The sequence below is a fragment of the Macrobrachium nipponense genome, chromosome 41, assembly GCF_015104395.2.
Source record: "Macrobrachium nipponense isolate FS-2020 chromosome 41, ASM1510439v2, whole genome shotgun sequence".
Classification (NCBI taxonomy): Eukaryota; Metazoa; Arthropoda; class Malacostraca; order Decapoda; family Palaemonidae; genus Macrobrachium; species Macrobrachium nipponense.
The window spans coordinates 15,923,881-15,944,741 of record NC_061102.1 but is presented as its reverse complement, the minus strand read 5'-3'; positions in this window follow the sequence as shown (position 1 = coordinate 15,944,741).

Here is a 20,861-nt window from a genome sequence, read left to right as displayed (position 1 = left end):
CAATAATCTAACGAAGGAAGCCCGGCTTCGGTTATTTTGTTTTCTGTTTGTGTAGCCTTTCTTTGACTGATAATGAAAAAGTGGGAGTCCTAACCGCAGGGCGTCGCTGGATTTTCTCCAGCAGCTGAAGTATTTAAGAGTTATTATTATTATTATTATTATTATTATTATTATTATTATTATTATTATTATTAATTATTATTATTATTATTATAACTGTTTCAGCGGCATTTAATTTATATAGAATCTTCTCAATTCTTCTTATTGTCGTTTTCTCATCAGCATGTAGCTGGTATATCAAGTTTCCTAAGGACACGTGAAGATTTCAGTTGTCTTAGGTTTATTTCCTCTAACGTGTCGACATGTCCTTAGGAAACTTGATATACCAGCTACATGTTGATGAGAAAAAGACTAAGAAGAATTGAGAAGATTCTATATGAATTAAATGCCGTTGAAACAGCTATAATATTCAGTGCTGCTGCCTCAGAGAAGGCCTCCTTCCTTATTATTATTTATTATTATTATTATTATTATTATTATTATTATTATTATTATTATTATTATTATTATTATTATTATTATTATTATTATTATTATTATTATTGTGTGCTGGAAGTAAACCCTCTTTTAAACTACTATTTTATTAAAAGTAATTTCTGGGCTTATTCCATACGAGTAAGAAGGTTTTCTGGAATAATTAATAATAAATAATAATAATAATATAATATAATAATAATAATAATAATAATAATAATAATAATAATGATGATGATGATATTTATTAAAAGTAATTGCTGCCCTCAGCTGCGTTAATTTTATAAAGGTTCTTCTCTATTTTTCTAATTATTGTTTTCTCATTCTTGCTTAAATTGGTGAGCAAAGCGCCGATATGCCAACCTTCGGTTTAAGCAACAATGTAAAAACAATAATTACAAAAATAGAGAAGAACCTTGATAAAATTAACGCAGCTGAGGCAGCAATTACTTTTAATAAAATATTATTATTATTTATTATTATTTTAATATTATTATTATTATTATTATTATTATTATTATTATTATTATTATTATTATTATTATTCCAGAAGACCTTATTAGTATGGAATAAGCTCACCTAGGGGCCATTGGCCATTGACTTCTTCAATCTCCCCCCCCCAAAAAAAAAAAAAAAAACCCCCCCCAAAAAAAAAAAAAAAAAAATGGTGATCATTAGAAAGAAGCAACTGAAGATAAAAGGAAGTACAGAAAGAAAGAGGAGTTCACTTAAAAAAAGGAAAAAAAATGACCAATAAATAAATAGATAAATACATGAAGTATAAAATCTTTCCATATTTGGGAAAGCGTCGAATGTGTTTTTGTTTTTTTCAATTTTTCGAGGTAATTGCATCGACGGTGATTTCATCACTAACTCTCACCAGATATCCTGAATGGTGAGGGAGAAACTGTAGGATACAAAATGACTCTCACTGTAAATCCTGATTGCCGAGAGAGGGAGAGAGAGAGAAACTGTTGGATACAAAATGACTCTCACTGTAAATCCTGATTGCCGAGAGAGGGAGAGAGAGAGCAACTGTAGGATACAAAATGACTCTCACTGTAAATCCTGATTGCCGAGAGAGAGAGAAACTGTAGGATACAAATGCTAGGTTTAATCCTTTTAAAAGCAAAGACATTGATAAAGATATATGGACAGAAAAATCACGCCCCCCACAAAAAAATACATAACTATAATAATAATAATAATAATAATAATAATAATAATAATAATAATAATAATAATAATAATAACAACAACAACGAGCAGAAGGAAATTGGTTAAAAGAAGCCAAGAAACATAAAAGGAATGTCATCCGACTGGAGCCCAAGGGAACTCAGAGGATTAAAGTAAAAAAATGACGTTAAGAATTCCCTTCGAGACGAAAGACCTCCTGTTCCTCTCGAAGAGACGGCAGCAAAGGGCATCACCCTAATATTATATATATATATATATATATATATAATATATATATATATAGATATATATATATATATGATGTTTTGCAAGTGGGGAGAAACAATGCAGGGATTGAAATGTCAGATACAACAACCTCTTTTAATATCAAGAGTGCTGAAGAAGATTAGTGAATCATTATTTCGTTTTCTCCGCGGGTCTATGTTTCTGTAAATGTCCGCCGTTGCCTGTCGCGTTTGATAGTATATATGTGTATATATATAATATATTCTATATATATATATATGTATATATATATATATATATATAATATATATATATACATATGTATGTGTATATATACACATATGTATACATATGTGTGTGTGTTTCACCTCTTAAAAAATTAAGTTTAACCAGACCACTGAGCTGATTGACAGCTCTCATAGGGCTGGCCCGAAGGATTAGAGATCTTTATTTACGTGGCTAAGAACCAATTGGTTATTTAGCAACGGGACCTGCAGTTTATTGTGGGATCTGAACCACATGATATCGAGAAATAAATTCCTCTGGTTCCGCATTGGCGGCAGCAGGGAGCGAACTCGGGCCACCAGATTGATAGGCGAGTAAGCAACCCACTCGTCCAGTGAGGAACTGTTTCACCTCTAAATACGAAGTCAGTTGGGTAATTGACAGTTTTTTGAAACCTTTTCTTCCGAGTTATTTCAGCCTGAAATTTCGCAGTTTGGTATTTCTGAAGCTGAATGATTTCAGTCATAGTTCCTTTATCGCAAGATTGACTTAATTAATCAGTTCATCAAAGGTTTGCTTCTTAAGGTTGAATGTGGTTTAATTTTTCAGAGACTAGAGAGTGAAGGCTTCGTTTAATTAAGACAGAGGCATTAGGGAAATTTGTATTTTGGTATTTTCTTTTGCCCGAATGTGCCTCAACAGGAGTAAGGGTATTGAAATGGGATGGGGTGTAGAATTCAGGCCAAATGCCAAGCACTTTGAAATGTTAGGTCAATTCAGCACTGGAAGGGAAATTGAGATTAAAAGGTTGGAAAGGTGTAACAGGAGTGAATCTTGCCGTTGCACTATAAAAAAATAGGTAGGAGAGGTGGAAAGAAAGATAGAAGATAGAGAATAAGAACGGAGGTACAGTGAAAGGAATGAAAAGGGTGGCGGCTAGGGGCCGAAGAAGGGACGCTGCTAAGAAACCATAATTAAGCGCCTCAGTGGCATGGTTGGTATGGTCTTTACCTGCCACCTCGGTGGCCGCGAGTTCGATTCTCGACCATTCCATTGAGGGGTTAGTGATGTATATTTCTGGTGATAGAAGTTCACTCTCGACGTGGTTCGGAAGTCACGTAAAGCCGTTGGTCCCGTTGCTGGATAACTACTGGTTCCATGCAACGTAAAAACACCACAAACAAAAAACAAACAAGAAACCTTAATTAATGCTTACAGTGCACCGAGTGAGGTGCACTGACTGCCCTATTTTTCCCTCTGTAGCTGAAAATTGAAATCGCTGCCTTAATAACGCATGAAATCTGTAACGACGCAGACTTTACATCATGATAAAATGATACTCATAATGGTGATGCCATGCACGAAAGTGGTCCATTTCATCTGAAAAATGGAGCCATAAACGTCTCCGACAACAGCTTCTAACTTCAACATAGATTTAAGGGAGAGAGAGGAGAGAGAGAGAGAGAGAGAGAGAGAGAGAGAGAGAGGAAAGGCGTTAAGTTGCGTTGCGTTATTCGAAAAGGCCGAACGGTTCACACCGTTCATTTCTGGAAAGGTTTAAATACTGAGAGAATTACGTCACATGCCATTACAAGCTTTGAGAGAGTAAACATATCCACGGTAGACTGAAGGAAGTTAATTGCCCGCGAAAGAAAACATAATTCATCTAGCTACTACACTTATACGTCTACATGTAAGATACGATGGGAACCGACTCGCCGGAATGGGAAAAGAGAAAGAGGGAAGGAAGGAAAGTACTAGGGAGGGAAGCAGGGAGAACGCTGTGGCTGGGGAGTGGCAAGGGGGAGTAAGGAGTAGGGGTGGGTAGAGGGGGTATGGGTAAATAAAGCCGTTGAAAAGTTCTGGAAAATGAGTGAGTTAAGTCTTCAAGGTGTGTGATCATATTCCTTGCCTGGACGTAGTTTACCCGAGTTTAGTGCAGACCTTTCCTGGTATTAATAAAACGAAGTTGGATTAAACCAAGAATAAAACGAGAGAGAAATTACAGAAATAATAATTGAAATAAATGAAATGAAATAAATAAATAAAATCACTACAGAAAATGATCAAATCAATCGTATTTTAGGATTTTTTGACTGATAACTTATGGGACAAGCGTCAAACGTTATAAAAGGTATGACGGCATTCAATTTTATAGTTTTATGTTATCACCTTACATTGACTGGAAATTTATTGAAGTATGTGGCCACACACCTATGTGGAGAGAGAGAGAGAGAGAACGCGTGGCTGGGCTGTGGGAGACCGGTCGCTGTGGTAGGCGAATTCATATAATGAACATAATCCTGTCACGAGCAAAATGTTTACTGAAAGCAAATGTTTGCCGTATCTTCAGCTTTCAGGGAAAAACCTGCGATTCCCGCTTCTTGCGTCTAAAGGTCAAAAACCTTAACAGAGTCTTTCTAATTAGGGCCAAAGGGGAGAAAGCCTTATCTGAAGTGCTTCGTGCAAAAGAGAGAGAGAGAGAGAGAGAGAGAGAGCTGGGGGACGCTATGCACACAAATAATGATAAAGTTCCGCGGAACGACCGGTAGGTGTCATCGAACGGAGGCATTTAATCAAACGTTTTGGGTTGAATTTATTGAATTCGAACTGGATATTTGCGTTTTGGTTATGTCCATTTCGCATGACTCGGTTGTCCACACCTAGGAGGCTATGTAGGTCGCAATCACTCGTCCGGTTTTGCCGATTGCTTGCTAGTCGCAGTGTGGACTCCAGGCGAGAACGGCGTAGGTAAGGTGACACACACACACACACACACCTTAGACGGGTTAATTTGAGGTGTTAACTTTTGTGTCCAGTCCTCGAGAAATGTTTTGGGATGTGGTTATTGGTCTCATACTTTTCTGTATAACCTACAGCATTCAACTGCCCAAATACCCAAGCCAGTGTAGACGCAATATATTTCTTAAGTAACGGGTTTAAATTGCCGCGTGTTTATGCTACGTCTAAAATATTTGACAGTATGTCTACGGAGAAAAGGGCTAATTTCGATTTCGTGATCGGCTCAACGCTTCATTCCGAGGCTCAAGTGGACTAAAGCCGTCATATACATTTCTGGTGTAGGCCTATCGGCCAACAAAGATGGGTAGCAGCGAAGACTTCCCTTCTGTAAACTTTCGTAATCTTTGGAAATTGAAGCTTACTCGTGCAGGAGAAAAGGCATCTCTCTCTCTCTCTCTCTCTCTCTCTTACAGGAGGGTAGGTTGCCTCTTTGACCTAACGGATCGAAAATTTGAATCTTCTGTTTTACTTGTCTTTGATGCTAGTGCTTCAAAAACTACAGTAAATTTTTAAGCATTCAGTCGGGGGGAGAGACTTTTGAGCGCGTTTGGCATCACGTGAAATGTGGAGGGGAAACTGGCTAGACGTTTTGGGCAACACTGCTATTGTGGAGCTAACGCTCCTTGTTCTGGCTACATTGTAACACCTGCGCCAAAACCCCGCCTGAAAATTTATGTTACTGCTTTTTTTTTTCTTTTTTTATTTACTCTTATTACTAGATCTACGTCAAGTTGATTAGTTAATTTTCTCTCGGCTATGTCCGTGTCTGTTCGTCATATCACTCCAGGCTATATTTCTTACCCTTGAGGAGGAGTAGCACGAAACTTTGAGACGGAAATAACTTGGGTCTGGTCTTGTGTGTGTGTATGAGAGAGAGAGAGAGAGATAGGGGGGATTTAGTACAACGTGAAATGTATTGTTCATACCTTTCAACCCAGTTTTCCGTAGTTTATGCATTCTGTGCATTTTCGTTAGGCCTAGAGGTTATATCATTGTCTAGGCTAACTCAGCATCTTTTCTCAAGTAATGAGAAGTGTCTTAGTATCTAAGTAGGAAATGTGCAGACAAAATCGAAAACCTTACAATTATGGCCCTTGTTCCTGTGTAGAGGGAGAGAGGAAGCTCTTTCTGGCTCATGTCCCAGTACCGTTCCGTTGTCTAGGTGATTCTATCGTGTACCCTCCTCCCCCCCCTCTCAAGCTCTGCTTCACGTTTCGTTATTTCGCGCTCTTTCTCTCTTTGTGGATGCACGTGTCTGTCTTTATGTTTCTGTTTCGCCTGAAAGTTTATCAGTGTTTTAAAGCGCCATAGGCGAATTATTTAACTAATCACTAACCTAGATGTTATTTACTGGTTCTTCATTTTTCCATTATTATGTGACTGTTGGAGTGTTGTAATGGAGAAAAATGAGTACCTTATAATTTACGATTATGTTATTGGCACAAAACAAAACTCAAGGAGATTCTGTGTTACTCAAACTCCAAAATAGACATTCAAGTTCGTTTACACTCGACCTTCCTTCGATAATAGTGTCTGATTTATGAGGACGGGTTGAATGACATATTTGTGATGTAGAGGATCGCTGATTGCCCGTGAAAGGGTGCTGGGTGGGTGGTGGTAGTTGGGGTGGCTGAGCGTGTGAGTGGGTGGGTGGGTGGGTTTGAGACAAATTGTAATGTCCGAAAAAACATCGAGAAGACCAGTCTGGAAACTTCATATTTGTATTAGACATTTTGTATCTTTTCTATAGTTCTGTGTTTTTCTGATGGCGTACTGGCCTTTCTGGTGGGGTACTGTGGCCAGAAAATTTAAGAAATCGTTCGATAAAAAATAAAAAAAACTGACAAAAGTCTGAAGGTTATACACATTTATTATGTCTTCTATATATTTATTAGCCCAGGATTTGTTGTTAAGCTTTGCTGATTTTGTACAAAAGTCAAGGGAGTTCCGTCCTTTGTTCCTTTATAGGTAAAGCAAAGGTCGACATACGCCTGCAAAATGATGGAATCCCACAACTGCTATATCTAACAATTCTCTCTCTCTCTCTCTCTCTCTCTCTCTCTCTCTCTCTCTCGTCCTCTCCTCCTCCTCTCTCTCTCTCTCTCCTTTATAGGTAAAACAAACACCGACACACTTCTGCAAATGAATAGGCGCAAAATAATGGTATCCCAAAAATGCTATATTTAAACTCCTCTCTCTCTCTCTCTCTCTCTCTCTCTCTCTCTCTCTCTCTCTCTCTCTCTCTCTCTCCTTTTTAATAAGGTAAAAGAATCACCCACATGCTTCTGCAAATAAATAATGATATTCCAAAAATGCTGTATTTAAACGATCCTCTCTCTCTCTCTCTCTCTCTCTCTCTCTCTCTCTCTCTCTCTCTCTCTCTCTCTCTCTCTCTCTCTCATCATACAGATTTCCAAGCTCATATTTCATAAACTTTCGTTGTAAATCGCCCTTTTGCTTTAGTATTAATTATAGTATATAATTAAGCCCTTTTTCCGAGAGCCAGCCAGTTCCAAATTTCTGACGGTGTATATTGGCGAGCAACGCAGGGCCGACCGACCCCGTCTCTTACCGCATAGTTAGGAGTCCTCTTGACAGACATCTGTCACGGTACTTAGAGAGTTTAAAGGCGGAATGTGTTTGTGTTCTGGTCAAGTATGTCGGTGTTGTTTTTACTTGTGTGTTTTTGAGAAAGTTCAGAGTGGGGCGATGACAAATCTAGTTGCCTGTGTTTGTGGGTGTACGTAGTACCATAAGTCTAGGTCTGGGTGTTAGATGCAATTATGCGCAATTTACAAACTCATCTCTCTCTCTCTCTCTCTCTCTCTCTCTCTCTCTCTCTCTCTCTCTCTCTCTCTCTCTCCTGTAAAGATATTGGAGTGAAAGCAACATTCGACTTCTAAATAACGCGAAGTTTCTCTTTTACTGATATCTCAGCTATGCTAATTTACATAGCTGTGAACTTTATTATATCTTTCAACCAATATGTTTGCTGTTGTTAACATTAGCTGCACATTTTCGCTCTTGTGTGTCTTGGTAGTGTATTCATCGTTTGTATCTTCGGTACACTCCTGTTTCCTTGTAGACTGAAGTTCCTCCTGGTTTAAAACCTCCAGATGAAGTTGATCTCCAACTTCCCTCGTAATAACCTTGTCAAGTTATCAGCGCTGCGCCGGAAGATATATGATTAGGAGATGCAATTATTTATTCTCCTTACTGCTGCTGCTGCCGCTGCTGCTTCCAAGAAGTTCGTTGGTCTGTTGCTATTCCAGCGCCATTCCAAGAGTTCGCGTAGGTTGCTGGGAATCCCTTGGTGTTTATTAAATGTGGGCGTTTGTTAAAATTGGTTCCACTTCATTCATTCCTGTCTCCACCTTTTCTTAGATCTATAAATCTAGTGGTGCGTTGTCCCAGATTCCTATAATTTTATGTTTACTTTTATTGTTAATAATCTGTCTATGAACATTTGATTGAAGAATTTCCATCTTACATCATTGCACAATTCATTCATTCCTGTCTCTACCTTTTCTTAGACCTATAAATCTAGTGGTCCGTTGTCCCAGATCCCTCTAATTTTTTTTTTTTTTTTGCGTTTATTTATTTGTTGAAAAATAAAAAGTGTTCGTAACTCCTTCTAATGCAGTTGAGCATCATAAGGAATCATTTTGTCCATCATCATTTTTATAAGAAACAATTATTGTGGCTGTGAATATATATTTTTTTTAGACCTTCAGGCAATTCCATCAACAAACCTGCCTTTATGACTTAAGTAAATGAGATGTAATATATTCCTCGCATTTACGAAGAAAAGATAAAGAGGTATTAAGACCTGACACCTGTTTAAGGATAGTTTTAATTTGAAACCACTATTGCAGCCATCGTACACTTTGCTTGTAGAACTGGTGGAAGTTACGATCTAGTTCCATCATGAAAACATTCTTGACTCAGTACACGGGGCAATTTCCTATGATGTGACTTGAATTACTGTTATTTTATTTTGTTATTCATATTGCATTGCTTTCTGGTAATAAAGAGAAATTCAGTTAATCCAGTCCGTATGAACTGCATATGCTCCGGGAATGTGCAGAGTTCTTGAAGACTGACGATCTGCTGTGGACAGATAAGTTACGTTTTCCTGCAACCTATCGAAGCATTTCTCTAACCAGGAACTGACTGAGACATTATGAGGGTATTCATTCTTGTAGAAATATGCGAATCTGAACTTCTATTACTTTTTATATAAGTTCAGGAAGCCACTTCAGAAGTTTTAATTTTATTCATGAAGGCAGGGCAGTCTCCTCCTGAAATTACAGACCGAAAAAGATAACTTTAGAAGAAAATTCTCCATCTTGAAGAACCATATTTGTTTTTTGGTGCTGTTTTATCGCGAGGCTGCTTAGTTTTTGTGAGTGAATTTTGAAATACAGTACAGTATTTCTTTGCTGGTTTAACAAATTAAGCACTGAATAAGGTCTTACAAAACATCGTTTTTTGTTATTTAATTTGTCTGAATGAAGAAGGCATCCTTGATTTCACCTGCCTTAATTAGGAAAAAAAAAGTTCTCAGTCCTCCTGGAATTGGAATTGGAATCACCTTCTCCCTCACTTTTCCTTTCCCTCCCTTGGAATCACTTGGCCCTAAATTCCTCACTTCCTCTCCCTCCCTCCCTCCCTCCCTCTCTTGGTTTTTGTTTTCCTCTTCAGGGCTGCACAAGGAAATGACACTAGGTTTCGTATCCGTAACTAATTGTTATACTCGGACTGAAAAGTCGATATTATTTATAAATTGAAAATTTTATTTTTTGCTCTCTCTCTTCTCTCTCTCTCTCTCTCTCTCTCTCTCTCTCTCTCTCTCTCTCTCTCTCTCTCATCCGTTCGTGTACCAGTAACGTCAACAGTGACGGTAATATAAAAGAGCTTAAGACCAAGGTACCGTCTCTCTGTAAACTTATACAGGGGAGTACATTACAGATCACTGTTGTTACATGAAAGGTCATATATATATATATATATATATATATATATATATATATATATATATATATATATATATATATATATGCAATCTTATATCACGTGATCTTAATAAAGTTTTGCAAGCATCGTCTGGATATTACTGAAGTTTCCCATTCTATTGTATCGAGTTTTGCTTCTCTCGGTTAGGTCCATGTGGCTCAGGTTTGCGGTTGAAATTGTAATCCAAATCTACATCATGGAAATGATGGTAGGTGTTTCTTGTGTTCCTCTTAACGAAGTTCATGTTCCCTGCTTTGAAACTGGGATGTCCTATGAGCAATTCAGAGGCGCATGAATTGCTCAGAATCCGTTCCATGTTCTTTTCCATCTCGCGTCTCGTCTTTAAAAAATGTCGGAGATAATCCTTATCTCATCTGGGTTGTGGAAAGTTGCTTGCTTTCCTACTCAGGCACACACGTGCGCTAAGGAAAAGCAAAGTCAGCGTAGTGACTTTGTCAAGGCATTGTTGATTTAAATATCATGCCTGCAGAATTTGTTGCTTGTGACGCGGGGAGAGAGATGTTTCATGTCGAACGGCCATCTTGGGATTTCATTCCCATCCTCCCCTCCCCCTCCCCTCCCCTCCCCCTCTCCTCTCTCTCCCTCCCCTGCCCCTTCCCCCTGCCACACTCTCCCTCCCCCCTACCCCTCCCTCCCTTAAAGGCCTTGGCCTCGAAGCGCCAGTTAGTTCCCCCCTTTTCAGACCTTCGAATTATTCAAGGGACACGAGCTCGCCCTTCAACATTTCAACAAACCCTGTAGTAAAAGACGACCTAATCCCTCTTTAGACAAACCCAGGGCGCCCTTGAACTTGGAGGGCGTTTCTCTTACGACTGTTGTTGCTGCTGCTGCTGCTTCTCTCTCTCTCTCTCTCTCTCTCTCTCTCTCTCTCTCTCTCTCTCTCTCTCTCTCTCAAGTATATTTTATGTACCAGACCAATGCGTATCATTACAATATGGTTGTGGGATTCGGATACAATTTCTCTCTCTCTCTCTCTCTCTCTCTCTCTCTCTCCTCTCTCTCGTTAGCTCACAAGTAAATTTCCTGTAGCAGAGACAGTATGGTTGTGGGATTCTGATATAATTTGCCCCCCCCCCCGAATTCCTCTACCTCTCTCTCTCTCTCTCTCTCTCTCTCTCTCCTCTCTCTCTCTCTCTCTCTCTCTGTCGGAGCTGAGCATTAATTGATATTCTCGGTGAACAGTCGAACCAGATCTCATGGGCGTGGCGGGTGCCTTCAAACCATTTGTTTTCAGTCTTGTAGTAATACTTAATTCCTTCTGTTCTTTCGTCATTAAGGGATTATTTCGTGCTATTGCCATTGCTACGCGTTATAAGCAGGAATATATGAGTAAGTAAATGACGTTCAGATGTCTGTAGTGTGCGTCAGTAGTTTCGGAAGCGTTTCCTTGAGTTACGTCAAATGTCAGCTAGTCGGTAACGGTCAAAAAAAAAAAAAAAAAAAAAACCCCCCCCCCAAAAAAAAAAAAAAAAAAAAAAAAAAAAAAAAAAATGGATGACACCATACACTTATGCCAAGAGCACTTAAAAGAATGTATGATCTACACACACACGCACACACACACACCCGCAATAAGACTGGGAGAAAGTCATTGTGAAAACGTCACCAGAGAGAGAGAGAGAGAGAGAGAGAGAGAAAGAGAGAGAGAGAGAGAGAGAGAGAGAGAGAGAGAGGGGTTCAGGGCTGAGCATGTCAGCATTTCTAGACCGAGCTCTCTATATACTGTATACTAACCTTCACACACAATCTGCTCACACAGGCCTCACACAAATCCTCCAGCGATAAACCAGTAACGTTTAAGAAAAACTTCCCTCCCGTAAGATGAGCTTAAAATAGACACATACTCTGAAACATACCAGTCGCATAACTCAGTCGCTCTGCCAAGACTACTTGCTCTCTCTCTCTCTCTCTCTCTCTCTCTGGTGACGTTTTTACAATGACTTTTCTCCTAGTCTTATTGCGGGTGTGGGTGTGTAGTGTCTGCGTGTATGTGTATGTGTGTGTGTGTGTGTAGATCATACATTCTTTTAATTGCTCTTGGCATAAATTTATGGTGTCATCCATTGGTTTAATTTTTTTTTCTTAACATCTGGTAATAAATGGTATAGAGGTTTAAGTCTTGGTCGTACATTTAATAGGTGGGTCGGGGTCCATACGTGTTTGTTCGTATGCAAAATTTTTTTTTTAACTATTTAGCATTTTTGATTTCTTATTTAAAAATTTTGTTAAGAAAATATGTATGCTAGTAGTTTCCATGATTTTTAGGCATTTGCAAGGCAGAGTACGTGTTATTCATAAACCCCTGGAAACAAATTGGAAGGCAGTAAGTTCCAGAACCTTAGAAACAAACTGGAAGGCAGTAAGTTCCAGAACCTTAGAAACAAACTGGAAGGCAGTAAGTTCCAGAACCTTAGAAACAAACTGGAAGGCAGTAAGTTCCAGAACCTTAAGATGGATGAGAGCCATATGCTCTTAATATTTCTCATAGCCGCCTGTAGAGAAGCATTTTTATGTAGGATAAAGTCATTGATAGTTACTACTTCACAGACTCCATTAACCTTTCCTAGTATGCTATATCACGGGCTGACTTTATTGCCACTAAAGAATACTTATCTCGAGTCTGCTGCTACGAACGACCTGAGATAGATGTCAGATATTTGTTACCCAACGAAAATAATTGGTCCTGTCTAATGCCGATCTCTTCGATGATACGACTCTCTCTCTCTCTCTCTCTCTCTCTCTCTCTCTCTCTCTCTCTCTCTCTCTCTCTCTCAGTTACAAACCAGATTGTTTGTCGCTTGTATTTTGCTGCATGAACTGTGTGGTGTGTATAGAATTGAGAGGGAGACAGATAAGTGATAATATTGACAATAGTTGGGTTACTCCTGTCTTGAGCCGACTTTGCGAAAAAATCAATATTACTTAAATAAAACAAGTAAAAAAATGCGCTGATGTTTCTTCGGTGAAATCGAGTTTTCTGTACAGCGGATAATGTTGTTGAGCCACTGCCCATGAAACTTTCCGCCATGGCTTCGTGGTGGCCTGTCCTACAGTGTTGACAGACGGACGATCATGCCTAACTTTAACGTTAAGTAAAATAACTACTGGGGCTAGAGGGATACAGTTTGGTATGTTTGAGAATTTGCAGCCCTCTAGCCCCAGTAGTTTTTAAGATCTGAGGGCGGACAGAAAAGTGCTGACGGACAGACAAAGCCATCTCAATAGTTTTCTTTTACAGAAAACTAAAAAAAAATAAAAAAAAAATCTTCAACAACATATCTATCCAATTTAAAGAAAAAACAACTAATGCTTTAAAACTGACGCAAAATATTTCCTGTTCGAATCACTCTCTCCGATTGTTATGAAAGTCCTTTGAGAAGCGAGCAAACTCGTCACTCTGTGGCTTCTCTCCTGTTTCTCATTCAGCTGGCGTCCAAGTTCTGCTCTTTGGTCGAATGCTTTCTTTATGTGTTTTGACCCTTTCGAATTCCTCTGCCTAAGTGATCCTGTATCTTAACAGAATCTTGCGTCTCCTCCTCCTTGTAAACTTAAAAATGGCTCACGTTCTTGCGTATCATGCCATATTTATAAATTATGCGAAGCGGAAATTATTTCTGCTTAGTGAAAAGAAAAAAAAAAGTTTGGTATTGATTGAGAGAGAGAGAGAGTCTCACAACTTGAACGAAGGTGTGGTAGGTCATGCTCTGCTCTTTTTCAAGATTTGCTTCTTTCATTAAATAAAAAAGAGAGAGAAGGTTATATCACCTGCGTATTCATAATTGCTTGTTAGTGGTGTAATGGAATGGTAGCAGGAGGAAGAGAATGCGATAACTTTTTTTTCTGGTGTTTGTTTAACATTTAATGGCAAATATTCACCGTCTTTCAATACGCAGTTTTACGCTTTAGTATTGTTAGATAACGGGCACATTTACCTTAAGTAATATCTTTCGTAATTCTTCTTGGTTGAAATTATATTCAGAGGAACATGTATTATCATCAGTCAGTCAACATTGGACCTAAAGAGACCGAATTATTTTTTTCTCTGCTATAAGGAAAATGCACCTCAAAGTTTCCAGATACATCTGTATCCAAGATCTTCCGTCCAGCATCGTTCCAGAGATTTCCAATGATTCCAGTAGACATAAAGCGTCAGTTGTTGTCAGCTGCAGTTTGTGTTCGGCAGGTGATATTCCATTTTACTTTGCATTTGCCAAGTTCTGTTGTTTGTTTGATTAAATTATCATCGAGAACTTTTCCCATTGTTTTGCTTGTAATCGTTGGAGCTACCTCACATTCTTTCAAAGGTTTGTAGACTCTGTTGCTATAGCTTGCAATCAACTCGATTGTTCATTTTCCCTCTCAGGACTTGTATTTTCTTTGTGCATTGTAGGACTTCTCGGTAAAGGACATGAAGGCCTAAAGGAACTCTCTAGACTACAAAAGTATTTTATGCGCTTGTTATTACAACATATAACCTCGACGGTAAAGACTTTTTATTACAACGTATTCCATCAACAGAAATCATATCTCACTACAGCCAAGTCCCTCAACAGTATCACAACACATATATTAATGATTTAATAATGTTATATACTTCTGTACGATTTCTTGATTGAAAGACAATCTATTCGCATTCAGTAACCTAGACATCTCGTATGATGGTTCTGAAAAAGCAGGTTTTCTGTCAAGTGAAAAAACCATTAGTTTTTAAGGGGCGATTAATTCAGGAAGAAATGTATCAATGGAGAATAAAATATGTGTCAATTTTTGTAATTCTGAGAGAGACCATTCTAAAAAATGTCTTAACTTGATCAGTGGGTACGGTTGGGTGTACATTGAGTCTGGGATAACTGAAGTCGTTTTCTACCATTTACATTAATGTATGTATTTATATATTATTATGTGTGTATATATATGTTATATATAATATATAAATGTTTATATATATTTTATACTATATATACTAATATATATACTATATATATATATATATATATATATATATATATATATATATATATATATATCTATATATATATATATATATATAGAGAGAGAGAGAGAGAGAGAGAGAGAGAGAGAGAGAGAGAGAATTAGATGTGCGTAAATGTCTTTGTTTCTGGCAAAGTATAACAAACTTAGGACTTTTTTTTTTTTTTTTTGTCCGTAGCGATTTTAGAGTCTTTGAAACATCTCCAGGGAATGTCGCAGTGGTAGTTGCTTTTACCTCGTAAAAGCATCTTAGTAGCTTCAGGGATTCACAATTTCCCTAAACCATTACACCGAAGGTCATCGATTTTTTCCGCTTTATTTTTGTGCTTTTCGAGTAAGTCCTTCCCACTCACGTACAAATACGGGCGCGCGCGTGCGCTATGCTGTCCAAGATAGCATCGTTGGAAAAGGTGTTTCAGGCGATGCATTATCGTCCTCTTTGGAAGTCACGTAAAGCCGTTGGTCCCGTTGCTGAATAACCACTGGTTCCATGCAACGTAAAAACACCATACAAACAAGCATACATCTGCTTCCTTGTGTAAGTTCACCTGTTCGATTATTAAGTAGGAAGGCTTTTAGAGACTTTCGGTTACATTCTGTTTCGCCTCACGTTTATCATAGCATTGGATTAGTACCTGGAAGCTAGATGACTGAGGTGGTGGTAACCAGGATGTAGGGCAAGGGGTAGCAACCTCATTAAAAAGAAAAAAAGAAAAAAAAAAATATAATAATAATAATAATAATAATAATCTGGGAGAATCGAAGTCTAACGCTTTGATCCTCCCCCCATTCAAGGTGAATAAACATATATATATATCATATAATATATATATATATATAGTATATATATATATATATATATATTGTGTGTGTGTTTCGAAAGCCTACGATGGCCTCTCTCTCCTCTCTCTCTCTCTCTCTCTCTCTCCTCTCTCTCTCTCTCTCTCTCTCTCTCTCTTTTTTAAATAAAACTTGGTTCAACATTAATTATAATGTGGTCCGAATTAGTTGACAGTAGTTTCCTATTTTTACTACATTACGGTCTGACTGAAAAATATTAAATTCCAGCAACGCTCTTGGGAATGCATGAAATAAACTTTTCTGGTCTTCTCTCGGCTTCGTCAGTGAATAATGAGATAACATTAACGAATGGGTTAGTTCTTATTGCAACCGTTGAAGAAAAATGAGGCCTCTCTCTCTCTCTCTCTCTCTCTCTCTCTCTCTCTCTTCCCACATTCGTCCACGGAATTTCCTCGCCTCCTCTTCCTGTCCGTCGGTGTTAATGCTGCGCTGGAACCCGGCGCTGCTCGTCATGTCTCCCATACCCTCCGATCCCCTACCTACCCCTCCCTCCCGGGGCGGACAAACAAGTTTTCAGGAGGCGGACAAACATATTTTTAGGTACAGTGTAGATATGTCATGTCTCCCTACCCTCCCGATCCCCTACCTAGGGCGGACAAACAGAAGAGATCCACTCGGATTCTGTTGTTATGGATAAATAGAGAGATAGCTGATACACCGGTGAAAAGTTTTTGAAATCTCTCTCTCTCTCTCTCTTCTGGATGGTTTTCAAGCGGCTAATGACTATCAGTTTTTCAGATTTTAGTTTGGCAAATTGCACGTACATTTTCAGAGAATTTTTATATATATATAGTTATATTTTTACTGTTGCTTTATCAATAGCTAGGCGCTATTTTTATCTGTTATTTAGAGTGGAAGACCTTTCATTTAGGGACGTGATAGATGCCTTTGTAAACTTTGCAGTAAAAATCGCCGGTTGGAATGTTTTGGGGTTGAATTGAACGCGAGTTTATTTGCCATTTATGATCAAAACTCTTTCACGTCGTCGTCATCATCATCATCATCATCATTATCATTATCATTATTATCATCATCATCATCATTATTATTAAGGTGTTTACTAATATGAACTTAATGAAAACGAAGAGGTCAATAAAGCTGTTGACATTCAACTATTTTAACTTCGAAATCATATATGCTTTTCTATGACAGATACTTCAGCGAACGTCAGATATTCACGTTTCTTTGAGAGATTGGAAAAGAGAGAGAGAGAGAGAGAGAGAGAGAGAGAGAGAGAGAGAGAGAGAGAGAGAGAGAGAGTGCTGAGTGCAGAAACATTTATATTTGATTCGTTTCTATTTTTCGTCGTGAAATTAGGGTCTGTGAAGAAAATCAAGGAGAATATTGATATTTATGAAACAACTTCTAGCGTGTAATATTTTAGATGACATTTATCTGTTCCTGTTGCAGCGTTCCTTGTCCTATGTCTCGTATATAATTCGTTTACTTTCTCCGTTGTGAAAATTTATTGATATATTGATATTTATGAATGATTGACCGGCGTCTGATGTTTTTAATATGTTCTTCTTCTGTTTTAGCGGTCCTTTTCCCAAGTCGAAAGATGCATATATACAATATCTAATCCTCTTCCTTATTCCCATCTCTGCCTTTCATGGATTTCGTTTTTATCGGGTTCTTCTTTCTTCTTTCTTTCTCCCGTAGGGAGTAGTGCCATCAGTGGACCTCAAGCGGTGCCCTGTAGGCATTACCAAGGCTCTTTGCAGCGTGCCTTCGGGCCCTAGCCGCAACCACTTTCGTTCATTTTACTGTACCTCCTTTCATATTCTTTCTTCATATAACTTTCCTCCCTCTCCTAATACTTGATTCATAGTACAAACTGCGAGGTTTTCCTCCTGTTAAACCGTTCAAACCTTTGACTGTCAGTTTCCATTTCAGCACTGAATAACCTCATATGTCCCAGCGCATGGCCTTTGCCATAAATTCAATATGCAAATCTTTCTTTCATTTCAGTTATGTCCTTAGGTCGTCATTCTCTTTCATCCAAGGTTTATCAACGGAGTCAATCTGTGAATTTATAAGCCCCTTTCCTTTGGCTTTTTCAACTCTGTGGTGGTTAGCTACGTCGATTCAGCAGGGCGCTGCTCTTTTGCCATTTGCAAGGAGTCGGGCTGATGTGAACGCTTATTCCGATCCCGCGTCGTCTTGATTTTGTCAAGATTTTTTGTTAGTTCATATGTTATTTTACGCTTTGAAAGAAGGTGATCTTCTTTATGTCAACCAAAATCATATGTTAATTTACGTTTTTAAGGAAGGTGGTCTTCTTTATGTCAACGAATGTTATGAAAAATCATCGCATCTGCTGGAAGAAACGGTATACTCAATCATCGTCAGGATATTTGCAAAATTAAGCTACTGTCGAAAAGAAATGAACAACAAAATAGGGAAAGATTTTGATGGTTTGTGTGTGCTAATTTAGGCTTTGAATGAAGATAACCATCGTACTTCAATAAAAACTGTATATTAACCCACATCAACGTATTTGAAAAATAAACAAAAGATACTGTCGAAAAGCAATGGTGGACAAAAAGAGAAAGCCCTTCATATTGCAATAACAGCAACAGTAGCAGCAGCAGTTGCAGCAGAAGCAGGAGCGAGGGCAGCAGGAGCAGGAGCAGGAGCAGGAGCATTCCCACCACCACCACCACCACCACCATCCTGGCGTGGCGTAGTTTCGGGGTAAAAGGCGAAGCCTCCTCCCTTTATGGTACTCTTCAGTAGGGTTGAGAATCGATAGCCAGAGCCTCGTTAACCTCATCCATCTTGCTAGATCTGCGTCCCTTTCCGTCTTGGGTCACGCCGCCGCTCCCACAGTCTTTTTGGTTATGTTAGTGTTATATAGTATCGCTGTTGTTATTGGTATAATGATCATTGTTGTCATTCTTCGCAGTGTTACTGGTGGCAATAGTAGTACTAGTTGATATTGTAAATGTAATGTCAAACTGAATCTGCACATTTTTTTCTCTCTCAAATGTTCCCTAAGAACTGCTCTCTCATTGACCTGTGACATTTCCCTGTCAAGAATTTCTTGAGAATTGTATTGGTCTTTTAATCTGTACTTGCCAGTAACCTTTTAGCCTCCAGATGACATAACCATTATTATGCGTGTCTTTCATTATCAGTAATGGATATCTATCTTTATTTTGTCATTCAGTGCCTGCGATGGAATTTGCCATTTTTCTTACATATTTCTGTTTAATCAACATGTTTTACAAAGCAACTAGACCCCGTAGGCATTACTTAAGGTTAATACTATTCCTTCCATCTTTCCACCCCCTTCTAAACGGTTGTTCCTGTTACACCTTTCAAACCTCTTACTCTCAGTTTTCCTCCCAATATTCTCTCTATCTATAAAGCAGACTCGAGGGCGTAGTTGTCATGCAAGTTGTAGTTGTGGCCAAAAGCGCAATTGGTCATTTTCCCCTAAAACCGGTTTCTAACCGAATTGATCGAGCTGCCCCCCCCCACCTCCCCCTCGCGCTGGAGATCGAAATTGGACGCGGACACCACCACAGAGAGGGGATAATCTCCGTCGATCAGAGTGCATGGCGTACAAATCTTTCCCAGTTCAGTTTTTTTTTTTTTTTCGTATATTTGGCGTTGCCGCAGAATTTGGCCCCTTAACTCGTATGATTCTCTTGGAAAAAACTGCCAAAAAGCTGCTTATTCTGGATATATATATATATATATATATATATATATAATATATATATATATAATATATATTATATATAATATAATATATATATGCACATTTGTATGTATATGTGTATATATAAACATCAAGATATGTGAATGTAGACGCACCGAAAATTAATTTTTTATTCAAAATAGAAACGCCAGATGAAGTAAGGTGCAGAGTGAAGCATTTTCATCATCCAGTGATAGCTAGAAATTTTTGGATATAATTTCCATATGTAGCAGAATATACCTATTGTATTTCATATGTCTTATTAATATGTATAAATACGAGAAAATATGTCTATAATCAATAGAATTACAGGAAAAGAAACTGTTTAAGGACAGATTAAAATGTACAAAAGAGCAAAGGAACAAAAGCGTAAAAAATATTATCTTGAAAAAAGTTGAAAGTTAATGTTTTCCTTATTCTGAAATGTAGTTTTCCATAAGCGATGTTTGCATGGTGCAGGTCAGACTTTTTCATTGCCTAACAAGATTCAACTCTCTCTCTCTCTCTCACTCATATATGCCTCTCTACGGCATACACACATCTACCCACTCGGGCAACAAATAATACACACATATATAGTATACTATGCCATACATATATATACAGGATTTTCACATATATATATATATATATATATATATATAATATATATATATATATATATTAATGTGAAAGTAATGTAAAAGTATATCCCGGGCATTTATAATAAAATGAACGAGGAAAGAGGATGTAGATATTAATAGATGAATGACATTTTAAGGAAACTGTGCATTGAATGATTAAGCCTTCCAATGAATGATTACGCTGTTAATAAGGAAGAGTGTGTGTGTGTGTGTGTGTAAAGGCCATTTTTATGCAGAGCCAAGTTAAATTTGGTTGCACTTTAGACAGGTTGCGTAAATAGTAAATATTTAAATATAGCGTGAGTTAAACTTTTCTGCCGGTCACCTTTTGCCTGTTTCAACGTTTCCCTAAATTTCTTTTTCTTTTTAGTTCAGCTGCTTTACTTTGCTTCTTTTTTTATTTTTTATTTCATTCTTCCGTAAGCCAAGGGTTATTTTAATCCTTTCAGAGCTCGTAAAAATTAAAAATGACGGTGAATTCTCACAGCTGATGTGCGGTTGTTGGATCTCTCTCTCTCTCTCTCTCTCTCTCTCTCTCTCTCTCTCTCTCTCTCTATTCCTTTACTTTAGAATAGAAAAATAGGATCAGTTGCTCAGCTTTTTAAATGGGGAGACAGAATAAGCCTTTAAATGTATACTGTTTTGTTTCAAGTTCA